The sequence below is a fragment of the Rhinopithecus roxellana genome, chromosome 10, assembly GCF_007565055.1.
Source record: "Rhinopithecus roxellana isolate Shanxi Qingling chromosome 10, ASM756505v1, whole genome shotgun sequence".
In the NCBI taxonomy this organism is placed as follows: Eukaryota; Metazoa; Chordata; class Mammalia; order Primates; family Cercopithecidae; genus Rhinopithecus; species Rhinopithecus roxellana.
Window position 1 is genome coordinate 34,233,341 of NC_044558.1, and position 15,415 is coordinate 34,248,755.

The following is a 15,415-nucleotide window of genomic DNA, read 5'->3' on the forward strand; positions in this document are numbered from 1 at the left end:
TTAGAAGTTCTATTCTTAACAGATATTATCTCATTTTCATAGAAGGTATGTGTATATCATAAACAAATAGAATTACATTGCTAACCCACGATGATGTTTTGAAGGTCAAAGCTCCCTCTTTGCCTAAACATTCATTTTCTACTCAGATAAAATGAATCCTAAAAACGTAATTCTCTCCTTGTCTGGGATACAAACAGATATCAAATATCTTCTCAAATTGTTTATGTTCTACAAATGTGTAAGAAGCACTTTCCTCCACTTCCTTCTCAGAGTGAAAATTTAAATTTTCACTCAAGTATACTTTTTGAGATAGGGTCATTGGGATTTGGGGAATCAGAAATTACACATTATTGAAAGACTAAGGCTTGATTTTAAGATTTTAAGATTCATTTCTCATGAACCCATGGATAACATGGCACCTTTTTTATTTACTTAGGGAAATGCATTGAGCATCTAACTATACTTTAGTCTCATTAGGAGACAGTCTTTATTTATGTATTTGCATTATTGCCTATCCCAGACCTATTCATTCTGATTGCAAGTAAATTTCAATGTACCTGACTCAGCTGGTTTCCTGACGTTGATGACTATTCACATTTCACGTTAGATATCTAATCTACAGAGTGACCCTGATGTGAATTAAATACTCTAATAACACACCATATGATACAAAAATATGAAGATGAGGAGAACCATTGCCTATGGAAAATATTTCTATAAGGTAGCTAAGGGCACAGCATGGCTGAGGCCTATGAGGAAAGGGAGGATGCATAAAATAGTGCACTTTAGGGAGCAAATAGAGATGTTTTGCATCTCTGGATCCTGAGATGCATAATGGAAACTATATTCACCTTAATCTGAATAAACATCTTTCATTATACAATTAATTTACTTTACTTAGACTCTGTTCATACCTCTCTTGCCTAAAGGAAATGACCAAAAGAGGAATATGTTCAATTATTTTCTTCATTTAGATACTTATAATTAGAAAATAATATTTCTATCTTCTAAAATGTTTTATATGAGCTATAACTTCATTAAGCAAAATTAATTGGTCTTTTCAAGTGGTCTTAGCAAAAAAAGTGACAGAAAAAGAAAGAAAAGCATAAATCTAGTTACATCAGAAAACACTGCAAATACTACACGTAAATGTAATTAGTGAATTATTATGGCTAAAATATGCATTTTGTAAGATTGTTCCCTATCCACAAACAGAAGTAAACACAGGAATTTTTAAATGCCGTTCTGGACTAACACTTTAATTTTGGAGGATGTGAGCCTGACAAGATTTTCCCTAATATATCATAAAAAAATTAATGATTTGATACATTTTAGCTATTTTTATAATTGGTGATTTCACATTTACAACAAAACAAGCATTAACACTTAATGAATAGTAACAATGCATTAGGCATGGTATTAAGTGCTTTACATTTTGCATGCATTATATAATTTAATCTCATAATAACCCTATGAGGCTGTTACTAATGCCCTCATTTCACAAATGAGAACAACCACTTTCAGTCACAAAAATGATAGACATTATTTATATTAAATTTTTTTTCTAAGGGAGTATTTAAAAATCCAAGTATTATTTATTTGTGAGATTACTAAAAGATCTAATTATTATATAATATGCCATATATAGTTTGAGGATTATATATTAATAGAAATGGTTTTTCATTACACAATCCTAAAACTTTTAGCAGTTCAAAAAAATTTAACTATAAAATGTATTCCTCAAAGTTTTTCATATTTTCCAGTGCTGCTTCTTATGTTTCATGATGATTACCAGGGTTTTTGTTGATCGCTCACAGATACTACTTTTTAGTTTTCTAAAATTCTATAGTTTTCTATAATGATGAGCAGAAAAATTGTATACAGTTTGATATAGTGGGAAAGCAGAATGTCCTCAATACACAAATACCTTGTTTATTTACGTATTTTGAGGAAATTATATTCTATTTTTAGTGTAGTTTTTACGCAAAAATATGCAAAAAATGCATACACAAACACATACACACTCTAAACTCCTATAACAGGAAAGTCAATAAAATATAGATGTTTCTGTTTATTACCAAAAAAGGAGCTGTACAAACAAGTTAGTTTTTAAAAAGGAGAATAGCATATTTTTTTCTTTTAGTTAAACAATTCTAGTCAGAAGCAAATAATAATAATAATAATAATAATAATAATAATAATAATAATGTTTTCAGAATGAGTTATAAAGGATGAATGCATAGTATTCAAGATATAATCTATGATGCACCACTCAGAACACCCTTCAGAAATCAAGGACTTAGTCTCCAAGCGTCAAAAGCGTTGTTACCTTTGAAGCTTGCCTCAACTCAGCGCTACCTTACACAAGGTCACATTCCCATACTAGGGCAGACTGCAAGCAATGACTGATCAATGTGGAGGTATCACAGACAGCCTCCTTCTTTAGTGGGGAAAACTCTGAATGAATATCCTAGCCTTAGCCTCCACTGAGATCTCATCAAACTTCAACTTCTTCCTTGAACCAGTCTTGCTTCTGTCACTTCCCTTCCATAGGTACTGCTCTGTAAAGCTTCCTAGATAACCTCTTGTACTCTAATCTCAATCTCGGAGTCAGTTTTGTGGGGAACTCAGCCTGGGAAAATATTCCTTGTTTTGTTTTGTTTTACTTGAGTAGCTCCACCACCACAAGCATTCAAAGTGCAGCAATGATAATAACCAACGGAATGAAACAGTAAAACCAATAAGAAACCTCAGAATTAAGCGGCCAGCTTGGTATGTCAGCCTGACAGGGCAAGCCGCAAAGAAGGTGCAGCCCATCTGGTGCTGCTCTGAAGAAAGTGATGTGGTGAAACAGACCAGGACACCAGGGGAATTTTAAGGATCTATCTCATAGAAGGGATTGGCCAGTTTTGAAATAGTTAAATTTCATTCTTATGATGAATATTTGAATAGTGAATATAATCGGATAAATTTGGCATCTGTTAAAGTGGGCATCAAATTATTCCTTACTAATACATGATTTTGTTGTTGTTGTTGAAATACTCCAATGTGTTTTTTAAACTTCTAAATTTGAAGAAAAATGGCCAAAATGTTACAAATTTAATTGCCATTGTAAATGGCACTAATTCAATCCAACGTAAGAATAATGATTTTGACTAAAATTAAATTTATGTTAGATTCAAACGTCAAAGTAAAACTTTAGTAAGAGTAATTTCTTACTAATCTGAAAATGTCAGTTTCCATTTTTCTTTTTTCTTTTTTCTTTTTCTTTTTTTTCTTTTTTCTTTTTTTTTTTTTTTTTTGAGATGGAGTCTCGCTCTGTCGCCAGGCTGGAGTGCAGTGGCATGATCTAGGCTCACTGCAAGCTCCGCCGCCCAGGTTGAAGCAATTCTCCTGCCTCAGCCTCCTGAGTAGCTGGGACTACAGGCACACACCACCACGCACAGCTAAATTTTTATTTATTTATTTATTTATTTATTTTTAGTAGAGATGGGGTTTCACCATCTCGCCAGGATGGTGTCGATCTCTTGACTTTGTGATCCTCCATGTTGGCCTCTAGTTTTCTTTTTATAATGTAAATCGACTGATTTGAAGAGACATTGTCCCTGTCAGGTTGAAATAGGGAGATTTGGGTGTAATTCCATTTAATTTAGGGCAGACTTACGTTACATCTTAGTAAGTTGAATAATAAATCTTTCTTATATAACTAAAATTGCAACTATAGTTTCAAAATTTGAAAAAGAAAAACAAAAAAGCAATGTAAACCTTATTTCTCTATTAAAAATGGCCGGACACACTTGCCTCATAGAACCAATGTTTCTAAAACATTACTTTTAAGTAAAAGCACACATAAAATATATTACAGGGTATTAAATTGAATTACTTTGGCTTCACGTTTTGCTTATAAAGCAAAATTTCTTACCCTGCCTTCTCCTAACATGTATTGAAGGAACAAAACCCTTCACAGCTTTTCTCTATATTGTGAAATCAAAGATGACTTGCTTTTAAAATTCATTTAATATTTCTTAGGGTTTTCATAATGGCTCACAACAGAACAGAGTTGATAATAATTCTCCCAAGGAATGTGCTGGAAGAACTGACTTTTTTGCTCTTATTTAATTCCAATCAATCTTTCCTTTTTTCATGCTTTGTTTAACGCAGCTATAAATCCTCTGCATGCAGGGCAATACACCAACAAATCAGTTTAAGGAGTTTGGCCCAATTTCTTAATGAGTCTTTAGGGTAAATTATCTAGGTCCTTATGAAATCATATGAGATACTGAAGAATTCTTGGAATACAATTTTAAAGTAACCACACAGTTAATAAAAGACAACAAAAATTATTTGTTATAAATTTTGAATGAAGAAAACTTATAATTGCCTTTAAGAATATATTTTGCTTAATATTTTAGGTAATGACACATGTACCAACTATAAATTTTTCTCGAAAACATGCAATGCTACCAAATATCACACTCTTCCCCTTAAAAAGTTCTGTTAAAAGAAACAAATATACACCATCTTCTTTCTTTTAAGGTACTTGCTGCTAAACATCGTGAAAAAGAAAAGGGAAAAAACCAGCCCTGTACTGGGAAATAAATTTGATACTCACAAGTAAGCATCAATGTTATCACATATTTATCTGGTACTTGCAACTAAGTGATGTTGTACTCCCATTAGACATAAGCAATCTCACAAAACATATACCTCATCCAAGGTCACTGAGCAACCCACAAAATGGCAAACATTTCTCTGACACATTTCCCCATTACATCCTTATCTTTAATCTATCCTTTCTATAGATGAAATTTATCCACACATCCAATAACAAAATTGCTCAGATTTCCAATAGTATCCAATGTAAAGCAAATTTCCTCTTGCTCAAATTACTCAACCAATGTCCAAATTATATAAGAAGTTCTTTCTAACACTCTCTTACTGAGTCACACTATTCTTCACTTTGTGAACGTTTTGCCTCCCTGCAACCAGGATAAACGCAACTCGTTAAACCAAAAGTGTGTTCCTGGCAGATTTTGGTTGAAAGGAACTGGCAGTGGCAAGATATTTGGGATGTTCATAGAACATTAGTGTTTGTTCTAAAGGAAGGGTCTTATAAGCAACTTACAGATGACCAGATCTTCAAACTAACTTTTAAATATTTCTGTCCAATAAGTGTAAAGTGCTTTTTTAATTTTCAAAATTAGGAAACTATTTTGTCAAAGCTAATGAAGCTGTGCTCTAATGTATATACTTTCTTGCTTAAAGAGAAAGATGATTTATTAAATGTCATGCATCACATCCTATTTGATGAATTTATTAAAGCTTTCCAGTCTTCTCTTCTGTAGTCTTGATACAAGTAATTATTAAAGTTTTTCATTGATAATCACTGCTAATCACTAGCCAATACTTGTAACATTTTAATGGATCTCTTTTGGCAATTCTTAGTTACCACACAGATATTAATTATATCAGGACTCTTTGAGCTGACCACAAATAATAAAGGGATTATCTCACTTAACATAATGTCCTCCAGTTCCATCCATTATGTTACAAATGACAGAATTTCATTTTTCTAATGACAATAATATTTCATTGTGTATTTTACTACATAAGTCAGACACAGAAAGACAAATAGTTCATGTTCTAATTTATATATGGCAGCTAAAAAGGTCGATTCCTTCAAGATAGAGAGTGGAATGATGGTCACCAGGGGATGGAAAGAGTAGTAGGAAGAAGGCTAAAGAAGGGTTGGTTAATGGGTACAAAAATACAGTTAGATAGAAGGAATAAAGTCTAGTGTTCAGTAACACAATAAGATGACTACAGTTAACAATAATTTTTGTATATTTTAAAACAACTAGAAAAGTGGAATTGGAATGTTCCTAACACAAAAAATAAATATTTAAGGGGATGAATATTCCAGTAATTCTAATTTGATCATTATGTTATATGCTTATATGGAAATGTAACCCACATGCACTCACAAGTAACCTATAAATATGTATAAGTACTATGTATCCATAAAAATTAAAAATAAAAAGTTTAAAATGTAACCTATAAAGAGAAAAATTTAATTAAATTTAGCTTGTTTATGAATTTTTAATATACTTAATTTATGCTTAGATACTGTATTTATATTAATACAATACTGTTAATAATAGGGGACAATATTCTGCTTTTAAATATATGAATTTATCAAATGTACAAATAGATTTAGTTACTTGGATACAGAGAAATCAAACTTTTTCATTTTTTCTTATATATAAAAGTATTTCTCAATCCCTGCTCCCTTTGCCTATGTTGATTTGTAGAATGTTTCCTGAAGGAGTTTTGCTGATTACATACTAACTGATAGTCTTCAGCCATAATCAAACTATTTAAGACTCTCCTTGGGAGCAGGAGATAATTACTTATGATCTATATTAAAGTGACCTTGGAGTTTTCACCTTAGAAAATCTCCAAGTCAACTTTTAAGAGCAGAAATAAGTGACTATTTTTATTTATTATCTTCCTGCCATATGTTGCAGTCCTATCACAAAACCCACCACTAAGATACTTCAAGAAGCTACAAAGGCTTATACACTTTTACATACAATTTTCTCTTTTGGTAATCTACCATAAATGAAAAATCTAAAATTATAGTATCATTTATAATACTATACACAAAATTGAGGACAAAAAGGTAAATAATTACCATAGAGTAACAGAAAGATTGTTATACAATTGTCAGGTATGAAGAGTTAGCAAGATTTTATACAATCATAAATTAAACCAAAAACTATGCATAGGAAAAAATAGAAGAAAATGCAGAAACATACTTACAGTTATATTTTTTCTGGTATGCTAAGTGTTTATCATATTTTCTTAATAGTTTTATATTTTTTATAAAATACCTGCATTCATTTTACTTTTATGTTATATGATTTTATAATAAAGCATTTATTTTAATTTCAAAATATGACTATAAATGTTTGTGTGCATTTAGAATGCAAATTAGTCAAAATTAATCATCTTTGTTAATTTTTATTTATTTTTATTTTTTGTTTTTATTTTTATTTCTTTTTGAGATGGAGTCTCGCTCGGTCGCCCAGGCTGGAGTGCAGTGGCGCAATCTCGGCTCACTGCAAGCTCCGCTTCCTGGGTTCACGCCATTCTCCTGCCTCAGCCTCCCAAGTAGCTGGGACTACAGGAGCCCACCATCACTCCCGGCCGATTTTTTGTACTTTTTTTTTTTTTTAGTAGAGACGGGGTTTCACTGTGTTAGCCAGGATAGTCTCGATCTCCTGACCTTGTGATTCACCTGCCTCGGCCTCCCAAAGTTCTGGGATTACAGGCATGAGCCACTGCGCCCGGCCCATCGTTTTACACAAATCTGGATATGTAACCTAGAAATATAACTTCCTCTATTAAAAATGAAGTTCCAAATATGATTAATTTACAACAGAACAATAGCTCAGATACCAGAGAAATTGTAATAAAACATGAAACATGTATGTGTAATTAGAGGACCTTACTATGTCTGTCTTTGGTCCTATTTCTATGTATGTTATTCTAAAGTATATGTTATTTGTAAATTATTTTCATTTTTCTTACCAAAGCATTGATAAAGTTTTAAAAAGAAGGTTATATCACATAGGTATGCTATATGGAAGAACAGTAACTGACTGGCTTAATTTGGAAAAAGATATTTTTTTCAAAGCATTTTGGATATGTGATAGAATAAATAGGAAGCTTCAAGAAAAGACTTGGGCAATGTTCAGAACCCATTTTGACTAGGCAGCAGGACATAATACCAGAAGCACATCACAGGAACCAACCAGTGAGAACATTGCCACTGCTATTGACACTGAGGTTATGATGTCACCACTAGGACTTTGATCCCTCCTTACTGGAAGTTCCAAGACTAGTCCAGGCCCTTTAATCTTGCAAAGACCAGCCACAGGAGACTTACACCTTACTTGGGTTATCTACAAACAATCTGAGTGTTCAGATGCTTTCTAGCTACAAAAGTGAAACATGCATTGCAATATTATATTTTTTGTATTATCAAAATTGCTATAGCATCTACATCTTGGTTGAGTGAAGCAGCATCTTCCTAGTCACTCAAAGTAAAAACCTGGAATTCAGCCTTAAATATTTACTCCTTGTCCCGCTTATTCACTGTATTATCAAGCCTTATCAATTTAAAATATTTCAACATCAGTATCTTATTTGTATTCTAAACATCTCGGCCTTAATAAATATCTTCCTTAATATTTCCAGAACTGCTGGAATAATATTCTTACTTATTTTTTATGGGATATATTAAAAATATATCATCTTCAAACTGTTATTCAACTAACAATATAGCTTTGAAATATATACACATAAATTGTAAAGTTTTAGAAATAGAAGGAAAATGTGATAAACAATTCATCAAATCAGCTTTAGAAATTGACAGATTGGGGTGAAAAGAATAAATAATAATATAGAAGAGGTGAATAACTGAATCAACAAGCTTGATTTAAAAGAGATTCTATCCGTTTTCTTTTTTATTATTATCATACTTTATGTTCTAGGGTATATGTGCACAACCTGCAGGTTTGTTACATATGTATACATGTGCCATGTTGGTGTGCTGTGCCCATTAACTTGTCATTTACATTAGGAGATATTCTATCCATTTTCTATTGCTACTCCAATAAGTTTTCACAAATCTAGTAGCTGAATCAATATATATTTATTATTTTAAACAGCTTTATCGCTCAGGAGATTGACACATGTCTCGCCAAGTTAAAATCAAGATGTCAGTGAGGCTCCCTTCCTTTCTGCAGACTCTAAAGGATTATTCTTTTTTCCTTGCCTTTTTCACCTGCTAGAGGAAACTCACAATCCTAGGCTCATCGGTCCTTTGTTCAATCTTCAAGGTTAACAAAATAGGATCTCTCTCAAACTCTTCTCATTTGTCACATTTCTCTCACTGAACAAAGCTGGGACCATTTCATGGCCCTTAACCCTAATCATTTCTGAATAATCCCTTTTATCATGTAAAGTAACATATTCACAGGTTCTGGAAATTAGGACATGGAAATCATTTAGGGGCTATTATTCTATCTACAACAAAAATAATTAAACTGTAAACCTCCAAAAGAAGGGATGTACATTGTTCTCAAATCTATGCTTGAAACTCCCCAAAAATGACCATAAAGGCAGTATTGACAAAAAAAAAAAAAAAAAAAATTCAGAAATAATGCAGGTCATTTTGCCTGACCACAGTTTAAAAAAAAAAAAAAAGACATAATAAAAATAGCTAAAATATTTAAAGAACAGTACATTTATAAGCCCTATAATAAAATGAAATTCTTGTGGAATAAAAAGAAAATTAAAATGGCAACCTACCATAAATAAGTAACGTTAAGAATATAGTGCATCAAAAGCTTGGAGGTAGAGGTAGAGCTAAAGTCATCCTCAAAGGAACAGATAACTCTTATGCTCATTGTCCTTAAATGAGAAAATGGAAACTAAATGAGATTATTCTTTCAAAGATCTAAAAAGAGGACAACAAAGTCACCACAAAAAAAATTAATACAGATACAAGTCTAAGAGAAAAATTAAAGAATTAATAAAGACAATGATTCATGGAAAGATTCAAGGAGATAATACTTTCATATTTATGACTCAGAAAGAGAAAGAGTGAAACAGAGAGAGAGGGAAACTGCCTATTTTCTTTCCGACCTAATTTCTCAGTAACTCTCCCCTAACTAGATACCACTCTGACCCCAAAACACTGTTTTTTCCGTTGTTCCTGAAAAATGACAGTCATGTTCTGTCTCAGGACATTAACCTGCTCTTACACTGTGCCTGGAATTCTTTCACCATATTGATATCCTCAATATAATCATTTGTTATTTATTTCCATTAAACTTTCTACTGATGGCAATATTTAACATTGAAAACAGCTCTCCTTATTTACTTCCTTTTCTTTTTGAAAGTTTTATTCTATAATTACTATCATCATCAGAGATACTATATGCTGTAGTCTACAAACTCATCAAGGCTAGGAATTTTGTTTAATTTGTTCATTGTACCTCAATGACAGAAAAGTGAACGTTTAATACAAGATATGTGGCTGTGAATAAATATAGGAATGAACAAAAGTAAAAGGGATAAACAAGAAAAACAGCTACAGACATATGGAAGATAAAACTACCAAAAATATAACTTTATTGAAATAGAAGTCCAAATCTACATGAAATTTGATTATTATTTGGGAAAATTTAGACATTGTATTTTCAACATGTATAGAATAACATCAAATAACCTTTATACTCAGTAGATGCAAGAAAAAGGATTCATCTGAATATTTTAAATACAGGCATAAACTTTAATTTTTGAAATAAAACTATCTCATTCATTGCATATTATTCTTTTTGAATGTCCTTCGCTTGAGGAAGTTGCGTGGAACTTGATTTGGGCAATAAGGACTAAAAAGGTAAGAGTGAGGACAAAGTAACTTAATGTCTTGTGTAAAGCATTAAGTTTTAGTTTATGATGATCCAGTGAATAACAATTATATATGAAAACAAAATAGTTTTATTATGTAGAGTTCCATTTTATAGTCTTTCTTATATCTGGAGTTATTCTATACCCATGATATTTATTATTATTATTATTATTATTATTATTACTATTATTATTATTTAGACGAGTCTCGCTCTGTTCCCCAGGCTGGAGTGCAGTGGCGTGATCTCGGCTCACTGCAAACTTCGCCTCCCTGGTTCAAGCAATTCTCTGCCTCAGCCTCCCGAGTGGCTGGGACTACAGGCGCCCGCCACCACACCCCGCTAATTTTTTTGTATTTTTAGTATAGACGGAGTTTCAGAATATTGGCCAGGCTGGTCTTGAACTCCTGACCTCGTGATCCATCCACCTCAGCCTCCCAAAGTGCTGGGATTACAGGCATGAGCCACCGTGCCTGGCCTACCCATGATATTTATTATTATATTGAGTAGTCATTGCTTTTATGTTAACCAGATATACTAACCCATTCTCACACTGCTATGAAGAAACCCCCAAGAATGGCTAATTTATAAAGAAAAGAGGTTTATGCAGGACATGCATGGTGGCTCACACCTCTAAATCCCAACACTTTGGGAGGCCGAAGCTGGTGGATCACCTGAGGCCAGGAGTTCAAGACCAGTCTGATCGATATGGTGAAACACCATCTCTAATACAAAAAAAAATTAGCCAGGTGTGGTGGCACATACCTATAATCCCAGCTACTTAGAAGGCTGAGGCTGGAGAATCGTTTGACCCTGGGAGGCAGAGGTTGCAGTGAGCCAAGATCTTGCCATTGCACTCCAGCCTTGCTGACAAGAGCAAAAATTTGTCTCAAAAGGGAAAAAAAGAAAAGAAAGAAAGAAAAGAAGGAAGGAAGGAAGGAAGGAAGGAAGGAAGGAAGGAAGGAAGGAAGGAAGGAAGGAAGGAAGGAAGGAAGGAAGGAAGGAAGGAAGGAAGGAAGGAAGGAAGGAAGGAAGGGGGCTACCTAAGAAAAAGGAGGGAGGGAGGGAGGGAAAGAGAGAGAGAAAAAAATAAGAGGATTAATTGACTCACAGTTCCACATGGCTGCAGAGGCCTCAGGAAATTTGCAATCATGCCTGATGGCACCTCTTCACACTGTGGCAGTAGAGAAAATGAGTGCCAGAAAGGAAAATGCTAGACACTTATAAAACCATCAGATCTCCTGAGACTCATTCATTAGCAGGAGAACAGTATGGGGGAAACTACCTTCATGATTCAGTTACCACCACCTGTTCCCATCTTTGACTCGTGCGGATTACAATTCCAGGTGAGATCTGAGTGGGGACACAGAGCCAAACCATATCACCAGCTATCTTTCTTTTTCTGACAGCATCCAGTTTTTCTTTTTGGTAACCAGACTTCCTCCAATTTTATCATATATTTTTATGGTATTCAACCCACACCAAGTTCCATTGACAGGACTTCCATGGCATCGCCTAATCAACATAATCCTGTCATATTGCTGAAGATTAGTTATGGCATGAGGAGTAGCCTCAATAAATAAAATCAAACTCAGGGGTTTATTTGATTTTGGTCAGAGTTCATGTTCTCTGTCTTTAATGTGAATTAGAGCACTTGTAGACCTGGTTGCTAGTGACAGCCATTTGGTACACTAAGTAAAAAAACCCTGAGACCTAAACCATATAAGAAAGACAGCATTGCTGAGAGAGTCACAGAAAAATTTAGCTAGAGTCCTGACTGGGCCATGCCTGCCACCAGAATTATCTCTAGGTTTTTTAGCTACTTAAATCAGGGAATTTTTTCCATTGTTGAAGTGTTTTTTACTTTATAAGGACAAAGTGTGTGTGTGTGTGTGTGTGTGTGTAAGATGTGGATTTTAAGAAAACAATTTGTTTTTCATTTTTTGCCTTTTTTAAATTGAGATTCTTGCTATATATAAAGTTCTTCCCGCTAGCACAACTTAAACTCTTGTTCTTTCTATCAAATTAAATTTCTCAGCAGGTTTTGCTTCCCTAACCTGCAGTTTTGTTCCCTGAACCTTAAAGTAAATTTTAATATGAACATGTAGACACTTCTTCAGTACATTATTACAGATTGAGATAATTGGCTCTGTAATTATATTGTTTGTCTTTAGAAAAATAGAATCAGAGCACTAATACTGCAATTTGTATGTTGATCTCTTTATATCATTCTGTCAGACTTCTGGCCTTCAAAGCTTTCCTGAGTCTATTATAATACAGCATAATTCATTCATTTTGCCATCCACACCATTTGTGAGAATGTTCTCATTAATTACCTTCGATTTCAACCATTATGCCCTAATCTGAAACTATGTCCTTTTCTTCAACATTTTTGTCGTGATGTTTTAAACTCCTTCTTCAGGAAAAAATAATAATCTCAGCTCTTTGTGAAGACATGATGAATTATTTCCATGAAGGCTCATTTACGAAAAACAACAAAGAGTTCTTACAAGAAACAAGGGAACAATCAATTCAGATGAAAAAGAAGTGACCTATGCCTACCCAAACCCAAATGAACCTTTTCTATGGTTCAAAAATTTGGTTAGCTTATTTCTGTTTGTTTTCTTTTTCATTTTCATGCTTCTATGCATTTCCAGCTGGACTGACTCTGGAAGGAGCAATATATTACAAGAAAGCTTGTTCTTGTATTTCCAATCTGATTTCAACCTTTCATGAGAAAGGTTAGGATAATCACAAGAATGCTGAGTTTCTTATCTGAACCTCATCTCTCAACCTTAAAAGGCTTACCCATCACTAGTTCTTAATTTCCAGTGTTCCCTTCTGGGCTAGAATATTTGTTATGATTAATGTATCTCTGATCTTTCCCTCTGTCTCTGCCTCATTCTCTTTCTTCCCTTGTCTTCAGAAGATAACATCTTTCCGGTGTTCCTCTCACATTTATTTGTTTATTTTCAGCTCTTTCATCTCTTGAAAGGTTAACTTTGGAATCATGGCTAGATATTCCTTGTGGACTAGAAAGTCCACAAGGAAAACATATTAGAGATTGTGAGTTAACTTCGTGATTTTTTATCTTTTATTAAAAACAATAGTTTCAACACTCAGTTATTTGTCTGGATTGTACAATTAAGGTAGCATTGAACACAAAATATTTGTCACTATCAGACAATTATAGATATTGATTGTATAATGGATATAATTAAGAAGTTTTAAATTCATTGTCTTGTATAAATATTTTTCTTTAAAATGAAATAATTAAAAGTATCATTTTCAAAATACAGTATTTTATTAGAGCAAGAAATTGAAGCCATTATTGGCTTTATTTCAGTATCTCTGATCTGTAAACATGCTAACAAGAGAGAATAAAGCCAGGAACACTCAAGTACTATGAACTTAACTTAGCATTTTACCAAAGAGTCTGAGATTTGGGAGAAAAGCCTGCATGGAAGTTAGATTACATTGAGAGCCAGCACAAATTATATTTGAGAAATAAAAATAATAGCCTTGCTACCTAAGAAAAAGTGTAAACAAGAGTGGACCAAGAACACAAAGGAATAGAAATAAGGAACAGATCAACACATAATATTTTAAGGCACAATCCATAATTCTTTGGCTAAAACAAGTTTCACAAGCTAGTCAATATGAACAAATCCCTTCTTAGTAATAATAGTAATTTTTTTTAACATTTGCTAATTATTTTTAAAAACTAAACTACATATTTTAAATGAATAAGCAAATGAAGTAATTTTAAAAAATATATTTCAATATAGTTTTGATGCATAAAATCATAGCAAGCTATTTTTGTCATAAAATCTTTGATTATAGGAAAAGTGGGAAAATCAGTGAAATAATAAAGAACTTCTGATTCTTCTCCAGAATACTTTTATTCTCCATAGCTTTGCTTTACTCATGACACGATGGCGTTTAACACTTAATTAAATGAGTTTTATTCTAAATCATTTGTTATTAGAGATATTTTATAATGCATAACGAAACCTGCAAAACTATTATATAGGCTTTTTATTTAATCCAATCTCAAGTGGTGTTTCTGCTACAGATGCTGTATCTAGAACATTTCTCAAAGGCCAGCTACAGGAGTGACTCAGTTTATGGAATAAGAAATCAGACATTAATAGAGATTCAGATCTCTAATTCTCATTAACCTTCTAGCTCTGAGCAAGTAAATTAAGTCCTGAGGTTTATGAGTTAGTTATTATTTTTCTTTTATTATGATTTTCTGATAAGGATAAAAAGAAAAAGAAATCTATCTAATTGTTATAAAAAGTAAATCTAATACAAATGGAAAACTATTAAAGAAAAACATTATTAAGTTAGGGATTATAAGAGAACAATAATGGGATTGTAGTAGATTGGACTTTGAAGTAGGACACACTTGAGTCCGTATCATAACTTTTCTGCTTTCAAGCTGATGACTTTATGCAAATTTCAACTTCTTGTAGCCCCAGTTTCCTTAAGTGCAAAAATTATGATACATATCTTATTGAGCAGTTTTGAGAATTAAAAAGATAAGATGATGCTTTGCAGAGCTCTGCAAAGAAAGTAACTAATAGTCAATGGAGCTAAAAATAATGAGATGGTGCTTTCTGAGTCTTCTGAAGTCATTAAATTGACCAGGTAAGATACAACCTGCTGAAAATGAGATTAACCTTTGTGAAATTTATGCTAAAGGATGGTGAGCTGAAATTATGTTCCCATCACATTGGATAACTGAAATGCACATTTTCATGTATGTTAAATGATGGGAATAACTAATTTTAAATACATGAACCACTTTGATAAAAACTTCCTTTTTTCAAAATTCCACAAGGACTTTTTAAATTCACATAAGGTTATTGTCAATATGATGCTGTTTATTTTAACCTATGGAGCTGCTCTGTCTCCTTGTTTTTTTCCTC